This window comes from Anser cygnoides, chromosome 3, assembly GCF_040182565.1.
Source record: "Anser cygnoides isolate HZ-2024a breed goose chromosome 3, Taihu_goose_T2T_genome, whole genome shotgun sequence".
Taxonomy (NCBI): domain Eukaryota; kingdom Metazoa; phylum Chordata; class Aves; order Anseriformes; family Anatidae; genus Anser; species Anser cygnoides.
Window position 1 is genome coordinate 94,476,150 of NC_089875.1, and position 23,453 is coordinate 94,499,602.

General features: G+C 39.7%; 1 protein-coding gene and 1 non-coding gene across 4 annotated transcripts in view; both read left to right on the plus strand.

Annotated features, from left to right (window-relative positions):
- Positions 1-23,453, plus strand: part of EYS (eyes shut homolog) — a 953,299-nt gene that overhangs the window by 638,204 nt on the left and 291,642 nt on the right. The window lies entirely within an intron of this gene.
- On the plus strand, positions 11,012-11,083 carry TRNAE-UUC (transfer RNA glutamic acid (anticodon UUC)). Its single transcript has one exon. It is a non-coding gene; the product is annotated as a tRNA-Glu (tRNA).

A 23,453-nucleotide genomic window follows, 5' to 3' on the forward strand; every position in this document is an offset into this window, starting at 1 on the left:
GGCCAACAAAGTGTGTTTGCGTGCGAGAGGTGGTGGGAAAGAGCAAGGTGTGCCTATGTGTGTGGTCCCGTTACGTGTTAGGGACATCTGTACCAGGAACTGCAGAGCTGCTGGGGCCTTGGGGGCTCCTGTGTCCAGGTAATAGCAACTGGGGAGACCGGGATCCAGGGGCAGCTACTGAGCAGCCCAAAGGTGTGATCCCAGCTGCCGGAGGGATGGATGTATGTGTGTATGTATTTGTCCCTGACAGACCTCCTTTGTGAGCAGCCAGAGTGGAGAGTTTAAAGGGGGCTTTTAGTGTTTATCCATAGCTTGTGCTTAGGTTTGTGCAAAGAAAGGTCATTTGCAACATATATTTGGAAGCATGTTGCTTATTTTCCATTCTTGGATAGCTTAAGTATGGATGAATATTTTAAGTTTTGCCAAGATTTTAAGTGCATTTGTTTACAGTTTTCTTACACAAGACCTCTTTTACTACTCTTTTACTACCTTTTTTACTCATGTCTTCCTCTTGTTCATAGTTTTTGTTAGTTCTGCTTTCGACTGGCTTGTAATTATCAATGATTTTTTTCCTGCCGTGTATTTTTCGAGTATCCCATCTTAGAGGTGTCTCCATCTCTCTAAGGGAATTTTATCTGAGCTTACGTAACATTGAGAAAAGAATTCTTGACTCTTGTCAGGTTTGGGAGACTCATTTTTCTTCTGTGCCTACATTCAGCTTGGGTTATAGTTTCATCTCTCTGATGTTCTTTTGCACACAGTCTTCCATGAAATTGCATTTATTTACCCCAGAGTATTGATCATATCATTATTGAGGCTGACAGTTGTTCAGCAAGACAGAACAAGTTTGTTCCATCAAATGAAAAAGGAGAAAATCCAGTCAACTCCTTCTGCTGTTCCACATGATCCAGGCAGAAACCTGGGAGAGCTCGCTGAACATCAACCTTGCGTACCACTCCTGTGTAGCTGCGAGAAGTTCAGATAGGTTCACAAAGCTCCATGTTATTTTATCTAAAAAGGCAAAGGTTTTTCTTAAACTTAAGGGAGCTTAGGTTTTCAGTTTTATATACATTCTCTTCAGTTATATATTCTAATGCAAATGGTAGTCATCTAACACTTAACTGCTATGGTAGCGAAACAGTTCAGGTAGGTAGATTAGATAGATTCATTACTGCATGCTATCAGAGATATAAGAAGACCAGAGACTGAGACTGTGGTGTCTTAGGACATTGCTGAGGTTTTGAATGGAAATGGAAAATTCTGAACACATCCTGGGTTAAACTGCATGGGAATTTGATGGAACTGGGAATGAATGTCATCACTGACAAGCCCTGAGGGGAGAACATTGACAGCTTAACATGTCACGTATTATAAATGCAAAACGTCAGTGTTACATCATTTCTGAGATTAATTAACTAGTTAAACTAAACAAAGACTTCAAAATCAAATTCAGCTTTGCTGGACTATGACTGGATCTCTAGAACCTTTCTAGAAATGGTTCAAAAAATGGGGATAAAGAAATGGAAACTGGAAACTTTGCTGCTATGAATGTCAGGTTGAATTTGAATGCCCCAGAAATATCTTCTCCTTATTTTCTGTGTTACATAGACCTGAGTGTTCTTACAAAACTGCTGCAGCACTTTACAATTTTAGCTGGCACGTTATAAGCAAACAGAGACGATGATTCAGTGTTCTGTGTAACTGCAAATCATCAGTGACATTCTTCAGAATAAGTGCGAACGTGCTGCTGCAGTCATCATGCATTTTGCAGAACTAATCCATTTCTATAATTGTAGAGCTCCTCTATTGAGATTTAGTCTGTTTTCCATTTCCGTGTGAAAAGATACTTTAATTCTGATTTACTTAGAGAATACCTGGGAAGGGCGACAGCTCTTGAATCCAATTTTCCAGATTTTTCCTCCCTGAGAGGGGTGATTGTGGTTTTCATTTCTTTCTTCTAAAGAGTCCGTTTATGGTGTAGTTTCATGAATATCATTACGGAACATATTTTGCAATGTCAACATTTAATTAAGAGACATTCTGAATAGAAAACAGGTTTCTGTGTAAGGGATTTTCAGGTTTTTATGTAGTTATATTTAAGGCCTAAACTACGTGGACTCTGCAGTTTGGCTTAGGATGCCTAGAAATAAAAGTAGTTACAGACAGAGATTCAGCATGATTCTGAAAACTACATTTAGGTGTTGCCAACTGCTGCAGGTGACTGAGATACTGTAGTCAGTACTGTCAGTGAATTGTAGAGAGCTATTCAGCTGACCAGGAATTCAATTCAGTTGACTAAACACAGATGTGAAGTGAAATACTAGATTATCCTGCGCATACTAAAGGGCTAGAAGATAAGATCCAAGAATCCTCGCCAGGCAGGATATCCAACTGCAACTAATATGGTATCAAATATCTGTGTTCAGAAAGCTCACTAAGTGTCTGCCCCATAAAGCCCCACTGACTGTAATGGGAATTTAGCATGTCTTTATTTATATTTATCAAAACACCTCAATTTAGGCATTTACATCTTGAACTGAATCCCATCCTTCATACATTTTTGTTTCTTGTGAAAACACTCTCAGAGCTTGTGAAGTCTCTGTCAACAGGGTGTTGGTTTTTCTGCAGGAAAATCAAAGGTGTGACTACAGCTTACGTGGGTACAGAGGACCCAACTTGAAAAAACCTCGCTCTGGTACAGGTATTAGCGTAGCATTACCAGCACAGAGTTCAGCACTATGAAACCTGCCGAGGAACCCGAGCGATTAGCTCGTAATGGGCTCTGCTTTTCTGACTTGGGGCCCCCAGCACAATAAAGATGTGGACTTGTTAGAGTGAATCCAGAGGAGGGCTACAAAGATGATCAGAGGGCTGGAGCACCTCTCCTATGAAGAAAGGCTGAGAGAGCTGGGGATGTTCAGCGTGGAGAAGAGAAGGCTCTGGGGAGGCCTCATTGCAGCCCTTCAGACTTCCAAGCCAAGCTGTTCAATGTTTCTGTGACCTTTATACTGCTAAGAAAACTCTTCTGATAACCACAGAGGTCCACTGCACTAGGCGCAAGCTACACCTTCTGCATGTTGCAGCTGTTATTGTTCTGAACCATTTCAAGCACCGCACATTGAACTACTCTGATGATGAAACATCGGTGTGTTATCAGCATTATTCTCATCCTAAATCCAAAGCACAGCACCATACCAGCTACTAGGAAGAAAGTTAACTCTAGCCAAGCCAAGGCCAGGACAGATGAACTGTTGCATAGCTTGAGAAATGTGAAGTGATCCCACCCCTAAATGTCATAAAACACACTCTTAAGTGCACAGTGTGGAAGGGCTGTGACTAGTCAGCTAGAGTGAGAACTGGGAAACGTACTCAGTGAAGAAAGATAGCTTACCTAGTTACAAAAGTGATTTCTGTGAGGATGCTGTAGGTAGAGTGGATCCCAAACATGCCATACTCAAATCAGCTGATGACTGTAGATCACAAGTGTATAGAGAGGATTCTAGGTCTTTTTTCTGTTGTATCTTCTCTTGGGAAAATGCAAGGAGGCCGAGTTCACCTCATGGCCCCAGCAGACAAGTTAACAAAGAATTAATTAGTTTTGTGCTATATACACATTAAAACACTATATGAATGGAACTATTACCTTTTAAAAGTACATATATAAGTATATAAAAGCACATATATAAGTTTGCACCACTCAGAGTGCTGGTGATAAGTAACAAGGGATCATGTAAACCTCTCCCCATCCAGTCAGTCTGCTCTTGTTTTGGCCAGATGCAGCCTCCTTGAATCCCAAATCAGCCAGTGTCCTTTTGAACAGTTCCTCACGTTTCTATGTACATGTTTACTCTGTTTGGAAAATTCCTGAGCATTTAATTTTGCTTATTTACATTTATTTACAGGTACTTTATTTGTTATTTTCCTGCCTTTCTCAGCTCACTTAAAGAGAACATGAACATTTCATTTAAAAAAATTGGACACCAAGGATTTACCTCTATGCTTGTATGAGACAGAAACACTATAGTCTCTGTTGTTAAATCGTAGCTTGAGAGGTCTGGTCTTGCTGATAGCTCTGTGCTTTTTAGATGCTTTAGCTCATAATAATAATAAAAAGAAGTCAACGAAAAAATTTTATAGCTGTAAAGAGGTGGACCACTACCTGATTAGGTATATCTTTTTATTACATCTGTCAGCAATTTATGAAGTATATAAAAGGCTCTAGATGGAAAACTGCATCATAGTAATGGAACAGATGTTGACTAAATTAACAGTTTGACTCTCTAAGTACTGAGCAACAATTTAGCTGAGTTTGTTTTGGTTACTTAAGAGGTATTTTGATTGATGGAAGGTTTAGTGCCATTAAAAATAATAAATAAGGTTTCATATCCAGATTTTTCTTTTTTTTTTCTTTTTTTTTCTTTTTCTTTTTTCATGCATTGCAATATCTTATATAACTGAAAGTGATGTTTTGAAATGACAGTATATGTTAGCTGTTGTATATTTGTTCTTGTTTTCTGGTAAGTCCTCCAATGTCATTTTCATTAACGCTTGGCGCAGTCTATGAAGCGACAGAATTATTAGCTAATGCTTGTCTTCTTGTCTTCTTTTTAAACTCAAGTATTATCTTGGACTTAATACATGTGTAAAAAACTTCTGAATAGTGAATCATGCCATTAAATGCCTCACAAATTGCCATAAAAGGTTTGCCCGCTCATCTCTTTTTGAAGCAGAAAGTGTTCACTGGTATAATAGATTTTCTGTGATCTACAATGACAGGTTTATAGGTGTTAAGCATCAAAAGGCTTTTTCTAGTTTTGCATTACAGGTACAATCACTTTAGGATCACTAAAAACAGTTAAATTGCTGAAGCTCTCATATGTGAAGCAGTATTACAGCTCAGTGATATTAAGTTAAATGAGGAACCAGTGGTAGAGTGAATTACAGGGAGATAATAAAAAAATAAGAGTATTATTTGGAATTGCTACATACAAACTAATCTTGAACCTCCCTTAGCAGTCATAGAATCACAGAATGTCGAGGGTTGGAAGGGACTTTAAAAACCACCCAGTTCCAACACCCCTGCCATGGGCAGGGACACCTCCCACTAGACCAGGTTGTTCACAGCCCCATCCAGCCTGGCCTTGAGCACTTCCAGGGCTGGGGCATCGACAGCTTCTGTGGGCAACCTGTTCCAATAGTTTTGTCTTCATAAACAGCCATAAGGAATTTCTATGAAGTCACAATCTATATGGCTCCATTCATGAAAAATACTTTATTCTGATTTTTTGAAATGGGAGTATTGAATATAGAGGAAAGTTCTTCATTTGCAGCATATCCGCCGGTATCCTGTTCACATACTAATGAAATGTGGGGCATCTGCATATGTGCCAGAATAACTAGAAACACTTAAGATCTGTGCTTTCTTTTTATAGCTTGCTTTAGTTTCATGTTATTCTCCACAGACAGTTAAATCAAATGGAGTTACCTTAGATTTACTCATCTACTGCAGTCAGATGGAAGAAAAAGATAAGAAGACATTCTCTTGTTTATTCTGCAGGGTTTTACACTTTTGTGTCTGGTTTTAATCCCTTTGAAGCATACTTAGTCTTGTAAGTTATTTAGTTTTCTTCTAGTGCCTACATGAAAAAAGAAAAGAAAAAAAAAAAAGAGTTATTTAAAGTCTTGTCCTTTATCATTAGATAGCCTGTCCACAGGATGGGAACATTAACCTGCTGAGGAAATTCTTTTTAAGAAAGCTGTAGGTTGTAAATGAATTATCCTCTCTTTCGTGACAGTGGTGCCATATTCTCCCTCCTTTTCAAGGACCTTTCTTGACTTCAGCAATAATCTGACACCTTATGCTGGTGGAGCTTAAAGGTGAAAAGTGAAAGGGGAGGCTGTGAGAGGACGGATGCATTTATATAAACAAAAGTCTGCTCTAGCCAAAGGACAAAAATAAAGATAGGCTGTACAGAGTACCATGGCACCTTTATAGCTCTTATTGCCTCTGAATAATTAGCTCTTTGTTGTGGTAGAACGGGAGGCAGCAGCCTCCTCTTTATAACGGGCACTAGCTCTAAGTAGGCTACGCTTAATTACAGAAATGAACCTCACAGAAATGAACCTCAAGCAGAAGAAAGTTAGCACCATAATTCCTTTTTTTCTCCCCTTGTACCCTGAGCTTCTATTGCACTGGTGATCAGAGCCCAGTCCAGAGGGAGTTAACTTCACCTCAGGGGGGATCTCTGCGTGTCTTCCGTGAAATCCAACCCGTCATGCGAGCCCCGTCACATCAGGCCTGACGAAGCAGGTATCCAAGACGAGGTTAGTTCATAATGAAATGATCTGCTGCTGCTTCAGGGCAGAGGATGTGTTACCGGAGTGTTAAGATTAACTATTTCATCTGGAACATAGGGAGCAATGGAGCATCTCTGTGGAAGGCAGTTATTCCAAGGTAATATATTATAAGTGACAGATTTGCAAATTTTTTTTCTTTCTCCAAAACTCTGTGGTAGTTCTCCTTCTGGGAAAGGCTGTATTTTTGCTAAAGGGGGAGCACCAGGTCAGGAAGATGGCTCGGGTCACAGTCTCCTTGCCTCGGCTGTTTAAGTGCCTGCTGCAGCTGCAGATGTTGCTGAAGCAGCCTAGGCTTACATTGCCTGCAAGTCCCATTAACTTCTGCAGCGAGCAACCTGGGGGCTCTTCCCCCCTGGGTCCTGACCTCAGCTTATATATTCTACACACTGACGCCTGAAATGTGCTCTGGCTGTTCCTTCGAGCAAGCAGAAGCCTTTAGGCTGCCGTTAAAAGATAACTGTTTTGAAAAAGTCTCCCTTCAGCAGCAGCGGCTCGGAGTTAGTCACTGCTTGGGTGAGCAAATGCAGGTGCTCCCAGGAAGCCTCAGAACCAGGCAGGAGGCCGGGCAGAGGATCTGCGCGGCAGATTCGCCTGCTGGCTGCTGCTTGACGGATCCAGGTTGAGACTGAGAAATAAGGAGACCATAAATGCCATCAGCGACCTAAACAGGGAAATTCAAGCTCTTAATCCTGAGCAGACATATCAGCACACCTCGCGTACTGGGCAAACCAACAGGCCGATGAATATCAGCTTCCTCTTGGTGGTACAGGCAAATCTGCAGGTGTTGCTGTAGGTACTTATTATTCCCCAAAATGTCTGCTCCGGGTTGCCAGGCAACTTCAGCAGCGCTGTTACATGTGCTAGATAGGAACTACCAATGCTTTCTTTTCTTGCCCTGAAGTTCATTTTGAGAAAATTCACAATCTTGAGCCTGGTCATTCTTTATTATGGTTCTACTCAGCAGTACAGATCGTCTGTACTGAAGAAGCTGCGCGAATTGTTACCAAAATATTCCAGAGGCAATCTTCACTTAATAAAGACCTAAAAACAGCAGAGGAAACCCTTCTTAAAGACAGCAGGCTTGTGTGACAGTTTAATTTTGTTACATTCCTACATACATGAAATGCTTAAGACATCACTTTTCTGTCAGGAACTAAACAATAGACAAGGATGGAGAAAAATTATACAAATTTAGTTTGACATGTATGGTTCCCTTTTAAAGGATGTAAAATATTTAGAGTCAACACCACATGGTTATAGATGGCTACTATTATTTACTGTATAAAAGGAGATGTGTTAGCTTACTCAAAGCAATGAGAGACTGATTAAACAGGCTGGTGTTTTATTTATGTTAGGTTTCTACTAGGAACCATATCTGAAGTCAAATCACAGCTAGGGTTTGGGTTTCACTACTCTGAGATCTCTGAACAGCTCTTGTGAGACCTTTCGTTCAGTTAAGATACATTTTGCAAGACTAATCTTGGTACAGTTGAAATATATAGCAGGCTATCTCTTGAGTCTTCAGCTATCTTGGAATTAACTCCTAAATAAAGAGTAGAAAAGGGATGTGGGGAGGGAATCTGAGCAGTAATGTCAGTAGGAATGTATGGAGTACTGGAGAAAAAATGGGTGTTGCATCCTTTAATTCAGCGTCCGCAAAAGTGGTAGTACAGGTTGCTTCTTTGTTTTATCTGGAAAACTATTGTGTTTAACTTTTAAATTCATTGAATTAGGAGTCATCTCACGTTCCTTGAGTGTAAAGCTTCCTCTTCCAAGAGATTAGTGGATCTGGGGGAGCTGTGAGGGAGGATGAAGGTAAAGATTTCATCAGATTAATTAAACTTCTCTTAACTCTGCAAAAGAGCAGGAAGATACTTCACAGAACTCTGCAGGTGAATGGCTGTTTTTAATGCATGTCATGATAATATTTTCTAACTGGATTTTGACATGCATTGGCCAACTAGAACTTTTAGTGGCAACATTGCCTCATCCCACTCCTTTTTTTTTTCCTCCCACTGCATAAGGTAACTTTTAGTCATGTCAGAAAACTCAGCTTGAATGACTTAGTTTGCAATAGATGGTGTTTGTCTTACCCTTGATCATTAATAGGCCGCAGTTTGTCCTTAGCAAGACTACAGGCACTAAAGATAGACTTCATCGTGCCTAATCTTGCAGGTTTATGATGATGTCCGTATGGGAGCAATGTAACTAATGTAGCCCATTAAATATCATTTTCCCATCATTTTTAGGAGGACATTTCCTTCATTTTTATTATTTCCTCCATGATTAGGAGGCCCCGTCTCTCTGTATGCTAGCCTGGCAGCGCAGGGGCTCAGCCTGGCCATAGCCTGAGCTGGGTTTTGCTGGTTCAAGCCCTGCACCAGGGCCCAGTGGCTGCTGGAGCCCTGCTTTGGCTCCAGCTGTGGGCATCCGTCTCACCACCAGCAGCAGCCACAGCCTGACAAACAGCAGCCCTTGGTGTGCATGGGGCTAGAGGCTGCCAGGCTGCAGAGGGAGAATGAAGCGAGCTGCACTGTGGAAGAGAGCTGTGATAAAAATACTTATAAAAATAAACAAACCCCGAGACTGAGGAGAAAGAGATGTGACACTTTCTGTGGTGAAGACCTGAGGATGCTGACAGCTCACTGTGACCCCCCCTGCAACCTCCCACCCCTGTCCCTGTCCCTCCTGGGGGAGACTGAAGAGTCAACCTTATCAGCAGGAGACTGGAAGCCTGAGCATAACTTCAAAGGAAAAAGGTAGAAGACTTCAGTGTATAGCAACTCTAAACTCTAATAATTAATGATGCTTTTCTGTATTAGTTAGGTAATATGCATTAAGAGACCTTTAGAACAATAAATTTCGTGGCTCCGTATAAATTTTGGTTTCTCTTTTACCTGTAGCAGGATTTTGTGTGGGAAACTAGACTGCCTTTATGTAGAGAAATGGATGTTTTTAGGGTGTGTTTCATCTTAGGGAATGCATCTAAAATTATTCAGATAAATCATGTTGTAGATGTTCCTCTCTCTCCATCCACCATAAAGCAAATCCGAATCATCCTGTGTCTCCCTATTCTCAGATAAGTGCCCTCACCTAAGGCTACAAAAGCTATGCTTTCCTCCTCACTTACGTTTTTCATGAATTTTGCTACTTTGGAAGACAAAATGCCCTCTGGGCTGACTTTCTATCTAGTATCTGGGACATTTGCTAATACATAGAAGATACAGATATTGAGTCCTAAACAAAGAAAAAAATTGAAGCTGGGTGTCCCATAGCTGAACACTGTAATAATTGCATTGCAGCATAACAGATGAATGGTGGCACCTACTGTCACCTCTGTGGCAGCACTGTAAAGGAAAATAATGATTCCTGTTTAGTTCTTTGAAAGTACAATTGCACGTGTCAACAGGCAGCAGACAATGCTGGCCTTCAGCTTCCAGGCGGCAGGACCTGCATGCGATCCTTCATCAGATGCCTGCAGCTGAGGGGGGTCAGAAGCCCAGCTGCTGCCTGCCCTGGTTTCTATTATCTAGCGTTAGATAGGTTCCTGCTTTGTGTGCAGGTTTGGGATTATTGTTCGAAAATGCTTAATTTCCCAACTACCGCACAGCTCTTGATCCTATTTTCGGGGGGCAAAAAGCCATGGTATAGGGATTTGGTGGTGATCAACCAGTGGAGATGGTCCTCAGTCAGAATTTCCCTGAATTATGTAAAAAAAAAGACATATATTTTGAAAAATGAATTTTTAGATAGATAGCTATTTTTTACATGGCTTTTGATTATTTCAAGCCCAATATATCTGATTATGCATTATTCAAACTAAATAAGGGGCTTAACCCATTAAAGCTGTTATCTTTTTTTCTTCACGCTTTGCTAAGCAAATGATATGTAATATCATATTTGCATAATTTTCCCAAATTTCATTTGCAAATATATCTCCTATTCTTTGTTCTTTCAATTGTTTTCTCAGCCCCCATTCAAAAACGATGCATTCTTTTAATAACATATAATTTCTTAGGGCAAAAAGATAACCTAAATTCTGTTCTTCGTAGCCGTGGTACGGTTGAAATCATAGAGTCAAAATCCTTTTACAATGCACAGCTCCTCCGAGGCCTCTCTCCAGGTGACAGTCCTGTTCACTAGGCTGCAACCAGAAGTCTTGGACTTTTTCCTCCTGCTCTCTTTCCCAGTGGATTTTGCATTCACTTCTGCAGAAAAGCATTATTAAGAAATGAATACAGTCAATAATGCCCCTAAGGAAGATGAGAGCTGTATGTTAAACCTCTTCAGGCAGAGAGGTTTTGTAATATATATGTCAATTCCTTGGCAGTAATGTGTGTGTGCTTGTGAATTGTTGTCATGTATTAAGTATGCGTACTGTCCATATAGGAAAAGAAAGTGCTGCTCCTTCCTTCAGGAGAAGACTCAGCACTGTGTTCTTACGGATGGAGCCTGATTTATGTTTTCAATAAGGGAGCAAGTTTTAAGTCCTCAGAACTTAAAGCTGTGCACAAAGTTCAGTGTGCTGACCACTTTGGATGCTGTTAACCAGTTCTCACTGATCTGATTTTTTTCTGGAACTTCCACTTCGCCAGATGTAAAGCTGAAAACATTGTACCTACCTTTTCAGATCCTTATTTATGCATCTTACACCTCCCTGGTGGTCTAGTGGTTAGGATTCGGCGCTTTCACCGCCGCAGCCCGGGTTCGATTCCCGGTCAGGGAAGAGTTTTTTGATGGGCAGAGGCCAACAGGGTGAGGTTCAGCATGGCTAAGTGCCAGGTCCTGCACTTTGACCACAACCCCATGCAATGCTACAGGCTTGGGGCAGAGTGGCTGGAAAGCTGTGCAGAGGAAAAGGATCTGGGGGTGTTGGTCAACGCTTGCCTGAACATGAGTCGGCAGTGTGCCCAGATGGCTAAGAAGGCCAACAGCATCCTAGCTTGTGTCAGGAACAGTGAAGCCAGCAGGACCAGGGAGGTGATCGTCCCCCTGTACTCTGCTCTGGTGAGGCCGCACCTCAAGTTCTGTGTTCAGTTTTGGGCCCCTCAGTACAAGAAGGACATCGAGGCCCTGGAGCACATCCAGAGAAGGGCTACGAAGCTGGTGAGGGGCCTGGAACACAAGTCCTGTGAGGAGCGGCTGAGGGAACTGGGGGTGTTTAGTCTGGAGAAGAGGAGGCTCAGGGGAGACCTTATTGCTCTCTGCAACTACCTGAAAGGAAGGTGTGGGGAGCTGGGGGTTGGCCTCTTCTCACAGGTGACTAGTGGTAGGACTAGAGGGAATGGCCTCAGGTTGGGCCAGGGGAGGTTCAGGTTGGAAGTGAGGAGACATTTCTTCTCAGAAAGAGCAGTCAGGCATTGAAAGGAGTTGCCCAGGGAGGTGGTGGAGTCACCGTCCTTGGGGGTGTTCAAGGAAAGGTTGGATGTGGTGCTTAGGGACATGGTTCAGTGGGTGACATTGGTAGTAGGGGGATGGTTGGACCAGATGATCTTGGAGGTCTTTTCCAACCTTAATGATGCTGTGATTCTGTGATGAAGAAGGAAAAACCTCACAATGAAGCTGATGAAAGCCACGTAAGTCACAGGGATTTGTATTCTTGAGAATGTAGTTATTAATAACAACAAATGGTAGTGCTGGTTTGACTTTCAGTTAAATCCTTGAATTGGAATATTTGAAAGACATAAGATGAATTTGTGATGTTTTAGACCTGTTAGTGTCAAATAATTTGAAGGCATTCAACTGAAAAATAATAATTTGGGGGTGGGCTGTTAAAGGTAGATTTTTTATATGTCCTGAAATATAGGACAGTCTTTTTTCCTTCTGGTTTGTTAGTGGTCTTCCAACATTTCAACATATTTCTAAATTTTTAAATTTCTAACTTTCATATATCTTTCCAACATACTTCTCTCATTCTAGAAAGACCATCATAAGTAATACAAGCATTGTATAGTGCCATACTAAAGATTACACACTTAACCTCCGTGTGCTGAGCTAATACCTGTATTCAGGAGAAAGCCTGAAATTCCAGGCCCTTTCTGGGTTTAATTAATGACTGTTCCCACCAAAAGCGTGCACACAACGCATGTTCCTGTTAGGAAATGCACTGCAACTATTTTATTACTTTTGACACAATAACAAGTGGAAGTGATAAATTATGAATTCTGTAGTGCTTCTCTTTAACCATGAGATTTCCATAAGAATGGTTTTGGTGAAAATCATAACTCAATAAATATCTGTAATGTGCAGCTCTTTTTTGATGTTGTATTTTTTGATCTGAAAATACGTTTTTTCAAATTGCTTGCATTTCATGCCTTAGAATACATTTCTAATGAACTAAATTTGAATTTTGGAGAGAGTTTGAAACGGAGTTGGGTAAAGGAAATGCCTGCATACCCAAGATTGTAATATATTTTTTTCAAATTTATTTTGGCAAAAATAAGGTTTTTTTTTCATCCTTATATATATGTGCTGACAATTTCTATCTCATTTTCTAAACAAATAAAATATAATGTAATCTTGCTGCCAAACAGTAATCTATTTTTGCAGGTGTTTTTCTCTTTGTTTTGGCCAAAACAAGATCCAGTGTTTGTCAGAAATTATCAGTGACTGCTGCTGTGTGGTATTTAAGCATGTCAGGATTTATTTATTATTTATTCATTTTTAAATGGTGTTTTATGTAGGACAGGTAAGCACCGGTCTTACCTGAGATGAATTTTAGATTTCTGTGAGAATTAACAAGTACACTTAGATGAAAGTGCCTGACATATTGCCGCATCGGGAAGAAAATTGAGCAACAGCAACTAAGAAAAAAGATTTCTGGGTGGGGCTGGCTGTGAGATGTGACTATTTCCAGTTCCTCTGCAAACTGTAATTTCGTACCTTTGTCCTTCCTTAAATTCCTCAAATATTTCTGTCTTCATGTTTACGTCTCGTGGAGTACCAGTCAGAAGCAGGTAAGGTGACATTACATTCACCCTGTTTACAAAGATTATTTTCTTGTTAGAAGATAAACACACAGTCTGTTTGTTTTTAAATATGCACAAGATGTAGAAAATATACTGGTTTATCTACTAAATATCATCTAATATAAACAGTAATATAAACAATCATAGATGGAAAGTGATATAAAGACTTATAAGGAATAACGATAAAGCTGAAACAGCGATTCCTCTGTAACCAGCTTACTGATATCCTAGATTTTTCTTGAAAGTGGGCTGGCATATTAGGAAGTACACGACTTGAAATTACAAGCATCTGGTCCATTCAACTCACCACACTAAGTGCCTCTTCTTAAAGCAGGCTTGCAGTTGTAGTGGCCCTGCTGCTCAGATTCACGGAGGTTTGTAAAACTAAATGAAAAACTCCAAACTCCACCTGTCTTCATGGGCAACACACCTTCCATACAGACATTACGAATTCTCCAGTGTGTAAGTGACTAATATTAGATGGCCACCTAGTATGTGCAGAAGAATTTGCAGTGTTTTCTTCCCTTTCTGTTAGAAAGCTGTCTTGCGATGGGGGTGAGCTTCCCGCTGGGCATTCCTCTCCATTGGTTAAAGTCCCATTTAACCAGACCGTGTGGTATCAAGCTACTTTCCAGCTTTTGTATGGATAAGTTAGATAGCGCAGCCCCTGGCCAGGTGATCGCTTGAATTGATGCTAACATTCTCAACCCCTGCTGTACTTCAGTATGACTCAAACATAAATAAGTGTTCATTTTCTTTTTCTCTCTCTTTGCCATTTGGTGCTGTAGCAACATTTTTGAGCAGAACAACCTTTCAAATCCATAGGGAATTTGCTGATGTGGTGGCTTTACCCTGCTGGGCAGCCAAAGCCCACCACAACCGCTCACTCACTCCCCCTCCTCAAAAGAAGTTGGGGGGAGAAGAAAGTATGCTGGAAAGAGGAAAAAAAGGCTCATGGGTTGAGATAAGGAGAATTTAATTAAATGGAAGAAAAAGAGGAAGAACATAAAAAATGAGCAAAGGCCATGTAGAAGCACAGACAGAGAAAAGTTACTCTCTACTTTCCGTCAATGAGCAATGTTCAGCCACATCTCAGGAAGCAGGGCCTCAATACACATAGCAGTCATTTGGGAGGACAGACGTCTTCATAACAAGAGCCCGCCCTCTCCTTCCCCTTTCCCACCTTTTATTGCTGATTGTGACACCACATGGCATGCAATATCCCTTTGGTCAGTGTAGGTCAGCTGCCCTGGTGATGTCCCCTCCCCGTCTCCTGCCCACCCCCAGCCTGCTGGCTCTTGGGGGCTTGGAGGGAGTCCTGATGCAGTGCCAGTATTGTGCAGCAATAGACAACACTGGTGTGATACCAGTGCTGTTCTAGCTACAAGGGCAGAGCACAGTACTGCATGGGCGGCTGCAGGGAAAGTTAACTCCATCCCAGCCAGACCCAGTACAACCTCCACCCCTTATTCCATAACGTTTGTGTCACACCCAGGTCCCACCTACTTTAGCATATAGGTATCGCAATCACCACTGTTCCCTGTCCTTTACCAGATATGTATATATAGGTACTTCTTTCCATTCCATAGGCCTCCCCCCAAATGTCGATAAGAACTGTTGATGATTCAGGCTTCATCTGCCAAAGCGGTCACTCAGGACAAGCAGAGCAAGATTTTTGGATGCCAGTGCCAGCTTAGCTCAAGTCATTACTGCACTTGCTCGGTTCTTTGCGAAGTTGCCCTGTAGTTGGCTCTGCAGTGTCTTCTGTGCTGGCTGCAGGGTCTTCCTGGCTATCCCAGCCAGACCCATTACAGGTGATAAACTAGTAATTGAAAGAGATTATTTTGTTAAAGTTACAGAGGACCTGAGTAGATTTGCTTTGTAAGTGAATTGGTGAACAAGTGAAAGCTGATTATGATTTGTCCTTGTAGTTGTGGAATAGTCAACAGCTTTCCATCAATGTGAGGAGAACTACTGCTGTTTTGTAACGTGAAATCCAAATCTATCCCTGCTTATCTCACTGTACTTCAGTGCAGACAGAATCAGAAGGCAGGCAAGGACCTTTACATACTAAGTCAGTGCTCCTGCTGTTGCAGATTGCCAGATGGTGTAAACACTTTACGTAAGCTTTCACCTGATCGCAGTTCTGATCGCAGATAATCCTGCCTTTTCTTTTTCATAGTTTCAGAAACACCATCCATATTCTTCTTTAGAGGGAAGCTTTTAACACTTACCTTCCTCTCTGCTTGCATTAGTGACTTCGCTGGTATTGCATCTCATTCCTGGTTTCTCCTCTCTACTCTCTCTTTTACTAGCTGGGATCCTTTCCTGTCTTTTCCTTACTGTTGCGTGCTTATCTGAATCACAGTATCTTCCTAGTTTGTCTGGCATACATGTATGGATGTGGTTGTTTTATCTTCCACCAGCATCTTCTTTGCTCCATACATGTTCTTGGATCTATTCTAAATGTTACCAGTATTTCCAGCTTTTGTTGTTGTCCTTAGATCTTCTTTTCTATTGGAAAATTTTCCCATATAAATGCATGTCTTTGTAACATAATCAAATATTGTATCTCACATCTAGCTAATATTTTTTAAGCCACTTAATCTCATTCAGCCTTGTCCTCTCAGTTAGGTATGCTGCTAGCTTTCTGTTTATATTATGATCAAAAGTGGGAAAATTTCCCCAAATACTTGCTTAGAAACCCTCTATCCCAACCACAATATAGTTTCTTCAGATTCCAACCTGCACTTACACCAAGGACACTACAGTCAACCATAATATTAACAAATACATTTACTCAGAAGCAACATGAATTAGCTTCTTCGTTACCACAGACAAATTTGATACACATAGTTATTTTGGAAGATGTCCTGTGTCTGCACACTTTAATCTTTATGATTCATGTGAAATCTTTGCTGCAGAAAATTTCTGTGAAGTCTTCCTTTAGCACCGTGAGTTCTTCTACATGGGGAAATTATTCTGCAGTGCTTAATCTATAGCTCCAACTCTGAACTTAAATTTTTCAGCATAGAAATTGCATTAAATGTATATTTTGAAATAAATTACCCAAACAGCACTATCATTTTGCATCTTCCACATCCTTTGAGCTGCCAGTTGCCATATTAAAAAGCTATCAAATAAGAATTTTGTACTTACATGTTGCAAGTGACAAGATTGCATACAAAGCAAGAGGGGAGATCTGGGACCCCTTTGGCTATATAATTTATGAATCGTATATTTTATGTTTTGAGTTTTGGTTTTCTCTAATAGGTTATGTGTCATAAATGATATCCACCAAATTTCCTGATCCTGGTTTTAATCAGAGTTCCATTTGTGTGACCTTCAAAACATTCACTGAGTTTTATGTGGTGTGACATTGGTCTGTAGTGTTATTAATGATTCATTCCTTACTTATATTCTTAAATATTCATGACAGCATTTGTTTCGTTAGTGCTTGTTACATTAGCAGACCCTGGACCACTGTGACTTAGAAAATGAAACAGAAAATGCAATGTTATGTTCATCTATCTTATACCTCCGCTATTGGACATCACTGAGGAAGTTAATACTGTGAATGATGAAAGAATGCTTTTAACATTCACCAAGTGATTTTTGTCAATGTTTTGCATGCATGCAGGTCTTCATTAGAATTCACAAGTTAAGTGGGGATAAAACACATCCCAGCACACCAGACAGCCTGCGGGCTTCTGCTACTTGACATAGGTTGATGAGGGAAGTCGGAATCAGGCTCACCACATTTTCAATTGAGTGCCTTAATATTTCTTTTGTAAGACAGCCACATATTTGCACTGCAAAGTGGTTTGGGGGAAAGGAAAGCAGAGAAATACAGACAGACTAAACTCAATACTATATGTAAGATTTTAGTAGAGGCAGTCACATCTTCACCAGGTGAGGTGAATTATTTCAGAGCACTGTGGCTTAGGATCAATAGCATCAGCCTTATTTGTAAAAGACAGCTTGGTAGGGCACTACTGTGACTAATATCTGTGTCTAAAGGTGCAGCTTCAGCTGCTACTGCTTTCACATCCCTGTGTCCAAAATAAAGACAGATTCTGTGGCTGATGTTCTTGCCCAGTAAGTTTTGGCACCATTTTGAGAGGTGGCACACACAGCAGTGACCCAGACAAGGCATGCTGAAGAGAGAGGTGTGTTTGACCAATTTAATTACAACACTGGCTAACCACATAGGGCATACAGGAGCTTGTGCAGAGTTGCAATTGCAGTAAATACAGTGTGTTTATTTATAAATACAGAGCACATAAAACTTAGCTGTCAGCTTAGTGAGGTGTCTACCATTAACAGGTAAAAGTAATTAGTGTAAATTATGAGGAGTAAACATAGCTACTGTGCGAGCCTTGCAGTGCCATCTTGCCAGAGGATTTAATCTGTGACTGCGAGAGAAGTTTTCCAGGATGAGCATAGTTTTAATCGTAGGACTCCAGGAGAATTTCCTGAATAACCTTCCACAGGAAGAAGCACACTCTTGAGAATACTTTTCTCAAGAATATCACTTCTCCCATACTAGTGTGGCGTTAACCAAATTCAAGCTGAAATGCCAAGTCAAAATATTGGATCTGTGAAGATCTGCGACTGAGAGAAGAAATTATTCATAGGGAGTTATCATTCTGCTATACCATGCATGCATTCTCAAGTAAATGCATAGAATACAGAATGTTACGCCATTTCATGAGTGCCACTTTCATACAACACCCATAGTTGGAGAGTCCACGCAGCTCCTTCACAGTTGGTTTATTTGTTTCTGTGACCACTGACATTGGTTAGAATTTTTAAAATAGTTGCTAAGGTGTTAAAATTAGTTCGGTTCTGTTTGTTCAAAGTCTAGCTGTAACAGACTGAAAAGAGCAAGTTGGTTTATGAGTAGGGGAAATAAAGAAGCTTGATTTCCTATAGATACACCTGCTTCTCGCCCGGTGGTGGCTCTGATGCCTTCTGGCTGTGGGGATTATCAACATGGGAGCAGCAGCTCTGGGCTTGGTGGTGGCTGCATGCCAGCTGCCTGCGCTTTGTGCTGGGGGGGGCAGGAGGGAAAGGTTTTACCAAGGCTTGTGAAGTTCTGCTGAGAGCCAGCCCTATTATCTTCAAGGTAAGAGCTGCTCCTGATTTCTGCTATAATACTTGATCCTCTCTCTGTCATTTATGGTACATCTAAAAGGAAAGAAACAACACGGGTTTTAGTGGAAATAGAACTACACACAGCTGAGTTATTCCTGATTTTATATATATATGTTTTTATACCTTCACTGAATCCTGATTGCACTAAAACGTAACAGCTCTCTCCATTACCTGTGTGTTGTTGAGCTAGCCAACAGGCTGAAAAATCTCTTACGGGGAAAGACTGCCAGGCAGCAGGCACAAAAGCCTCAGTTCCTCCCACTAAACTAACAATTAGTAGATCTAGACCTGCATTGTATTTAATGTCAAAATCCATGTTTGAGCATTACAAGGAACTACTTATACTTTATATTTAAACTTTAATAATAATAATAAAATTAAATTCCAGCACTAATTGCATTCCACATGCCTTATATAATTTGAATGGCTCACTATTAGAAGAACCTGCCCCTCCTGTCCCTGAGTCCAGGGAGTGGCCAGGACTCACCATCTTCTCAACTCTTGGCAGTCAATATATATGTGAACACATGTGAGGAAATGATTATTTTTAAATGCACAGTAATCAACTAGTTTATTAACTGTTTTATGTTCACAATTAAGAAAAAAAAATAAGACACTATCAGATAATTCACTCCAATATATATAAGCATTCACAGCTCTTGCTGCATGTATAAACTGTTCTTTGAAAGAAAATAAGTTGTGCATTTATTTGCAGACAGAAAAATACTTCTTCAAAGAATGAGTGAGAGTGAGCAGGGTCCAAAATTAAAGCAGATGGTTGAAACATCCAGGATTTTCATGCTTATCTTCATCTGTAGACATTTTCAGTGCTTTTAGTATTAGAATCCACCAGAATAAATGCCTCAGCTTTTATTATGCTCTCATTCTTGTAAACCTTGAATTTAGATAAACTGTGTTACATATATCTTATCATGATTTTTTTTCTTCTTTTTTTTTTAATATTGGATTTTTTTTGCTATTATATAGTAGTACATTTGCATTTTCTGCTTGAATTGTTGGTGGAATTCATTTATCAGTGACAGTAGCAGGAGAAGCATTTAATATGCCCCTCTCAGTGGTAAATACAGACAAGAAATCCGTGAGGATTTTCGAGTGCATTGGGCAAGTTGATGTTCTGTATAGCAATCTTTAGTAGTCTTGATTTTAGAGAAAACATTTCTGTTGGTCAAATTTAAACAGCAGTGGAATATACCAAAAGATGCTTTAGTACAGAACCCTAACAAGGGTTTTCTAAACTCAGGAAAAGATACTATACTAGGCCCTGATAGATGTTTGAGTGCAAAAGAGGCAGAGGAAATTTGGCATCTGACAGTAAGTAGGAAAAACCGGCAATTAAAGCATTGCTCAAAGGCAAGTAACAGCAGTAGAAGTAGGTTGCCTTGCATAAACATAGGGTGACTCACCTTGCAAGAGCATAAATATTGAGTTTTAAGTATTGAAATAAACATATACATTATCTGCACAAATTGCAAACTACTATTTCCAGAAACACAGTGTAGTTATAATTGTTCTGGCAATGCAGTTCATAGCCATAATTTACCTGCTCTAGGTGATTCTGGAAAAAAGTTGAATCGAAAATGTAGAGACTGGCATCTGCAAATGGCTTTCAGTTTGGCTGCCAGAATGTAGACATCAATAAAATTGGAATGGAAATCAATGGAAATTGGGAGGTTCACAGTAGGCATTACGACTGAGTGTTTTTCATGAATATCATACTGAAATAATTTCAAAGTAATTCAGGAATTCTTTGAATTCAACAATAATAAAGGCACGGGTGCTCTCCAAACTGTTACACTGATGGAAAAAAAAGTACATCTGATTTCTATTTATTTTGAAAGAGACTCGTTAAAGTTATACTTTTGAAAGATGGTTGGAGCACAAACCTTTCACTGGCACATACCATACAGTCCCATCCGTTCCTGTCCATAGGCAGCTGATCTTCACAATTTCTTTTATGGGTCCATGTGAGTCATCCGAAAGGAACAAATACAAAACTATTTGCTGGTGCTCAGTGGGTTTTCTTTTATGTTAAAAATTCAGAATTGCTTAAAGGAAACTTTTTTTCCTCCTTCACAAGGGATTTAGGAAAAGCATGTGTTTTATGCATTTTATAGTTGTATTTCATATGACCCGTACTCATTGAGATTTCTCTTTTATTACATAAAAGAAAAAATCATTTAAAAAAATGTGTAAAAAAATCTTGTATGTATAGATTTTTTGTTGTTTGTTTCCAACTGTACTTTTTAACTCTTAAACAGAATGGAGGAGAATTGAAAATAATAGCAAATGCAGCCAATTGTTCCCTTTTAAGGGGTGTACAGGAGGGGTAAATGCAGATCTCACTAGAAAGAGCTGACAGAGGTATGGGTTTTCGTGTGAGTCACAGACTGACTTTTCAACCTGAAGGAGTTAAGGATCAAGATATGGACGGGTATGAATGATGCATGCGTGAGAAAAGGAAAGCTATACAATAATTGCAGGAAAAGGGAAGGAACTTCATGTTTTTTAGGATCTGAATTTCCATATGTTTAAGGCAGCTGACTTACACATATGTGTTTGTGCATGTTTAGGCTCGAAGTATAGACAATATAAATTACAGGAGCTGTAAAAGAGCCGTGTTTCCCTTTCGGAAGAATTTTGCAGTCTACTCATATCTGTAGCTCTGTGTAATCATGACAAAGGAACAGTAAAGAAGGCTTATTCATAACTGTTGTTTTTCTTTGCTTGAAAGCTGCTTATGGGCTGCACTGGCAACAGTTCTGCATGTTAACCACATTTCATTGTTGTCTAGCACGCCACATTAGAGAGCATTTCAACTTAGAGAGAAAAACATAGTTATAATTCTCTGCTAGTCACGCAGCACGGACTTCTCTGACAGAATAAAACACAGGTTCGCTGTAACTGTGGGTATGCTATCTGGAACCGAAGGTGAGGCATATCACAGTGAAATAGCAATGCATCTGGAAACAGAAATACTGTTTGGAAATCATTGCTCTGTTCTGTCTTTAAGGTATTTCAGCTGAAAAGACAAAATATTTGGAAGAATATGAGACTCATTTGAAAATAAACTAAAACCTTTAAAGTACTCTTTGCAAATACAAAGTAAGTTATTGTATTTAAGGAAAATAATTATAATAATAAAGGTTATGGATTTTGTTGTGGCTGTCCTCCAGGACTCACTGGAATGATTGACCCCATCTTAGAATGTAAAAGAGAGTGATTAACATGACTCATTAAATACAAAACCTCAAAGAAATGTAGTTTTTGGAGATAAAACATAGAAATGTTAAGAAATGAAAGCTAATGTATGTTCAGCATACGAAGAGTAAACTGAAAACACTGCTACTTGCATAGCCTACCTGAGACAAGAGGCTCTAAAAGAGGTAGAAGAAAGGCATCATACCACTAATTTTATCCATTCACCCTGCTTTTACATTCTGTCAGAGTTCACAAAAGTAGGGAAACGTGAACTCTTTACAGTTATGACAGCAAGCATGTCTCTACTGTGGTAAGTTGCCTGTTTCCATTTAAGAGCAGTGTCTCTTGCCATTCATGTCTATAAAGAGCCTGACTCTGTCTCCTCCATGACCTCCTTGTAGGTATTGAAAGGCTGCTGTCACATCACCCTGAAGCCTTCCCCAAAGGCTTCTCACCTTCATCATAAACACCACGACACTTTTTTTTTTCCTTTTGTGAATCTTTTTTGGGTGTGGAAACCTTCAGCAGTGGTTGAAATGCCATCAAGCCACATCATTAAAACCATGCATACCAGTTAGTATAGAGAAAGTAGTATGCTTCCAGAAAAACTGAATTCCCATTATCACATGTGATCTAGCTGCAAGCACAATTGCAGAGTAAAAAGAGAGAATGAAGGAACTGATTAACAGCAGTTTAATGTTTGAAATTATTTACAAGTAATGAATTGAAATTATTTTAAAGTATTAAGTGCAAAGCTTGGGTACACTGTAGTTTTGATAAAATATTTAACTATAATTGACAGTAGTCGGAGTCATTGTTTGAAAATCTTCACCAGGGTGCAGAATAATAATCATAAAATCATAGAATGCTTTAGGTTGGAAGGGACCTTTAAAGATCATCTAGTTCCAACCCTCTTGCCATGGGCAGGAACACCATATTGTATAATGAATAATTAAAAAATAATGTATAATATAAAAATAGAAAATAAAAAATATTTTATTGAAGACATAAATTTCAGTTAGAAATGGAAGTCCCACTAAGTGGTTTTAACCACTAAGAGAGACTGGTTATAAATATCTCCCCCTTCCATTTTTAAATTTTCAACTTCAGGATAATTTAACACCAATAAAACATGTTTTTTTTTCATGTATTTTCAATGTTTGTCAGAAAGTGAAGAAATAAACCCAGAGATAGAGTTTCATAGCAAAGTATTTTGGCTGAGTTTTTTTTTTTCTGCCATTCTAATTATAAGGCTGAGGACATATTTAAAACTTAAAAATGAAGAAAATTACTTTCATGGTCATTGCAGAATTACCACCACTAATTTCCTCAAGAATATGTTCACAAAAAATATTTGTTGAACTTCAACATTCTGTAGGTATTCTTGTAAATTAAGAGAGTGCTGTGTATGAATACTCATAGGAGAAGGAAATGGTGGGGAGGGCTATTGAAATGTAATGATGTTTTACCTGACTTACCATCTGCAGTTCTCTGCAGTGTTTGTACCGCTCTTTTCTTCATATGAAGTGTCAGTGGTTGAGGTGGTTATCTGTCCTATACCAGCATTGTTTTGAGTTAAATTCATCATACTTTACGGTGTTGGCAGTCTTTTTGTTGTCAGTAGTTTCACGATATGCAAGCCAATTTATAATATCCTGCAAATCAATTTATTTTGCCACAGTTTACAGGATATTGATTCTCACTACAGCTTGCAACTTCTACTTCATGTATAATGGCGGTTTCTTACAGTGC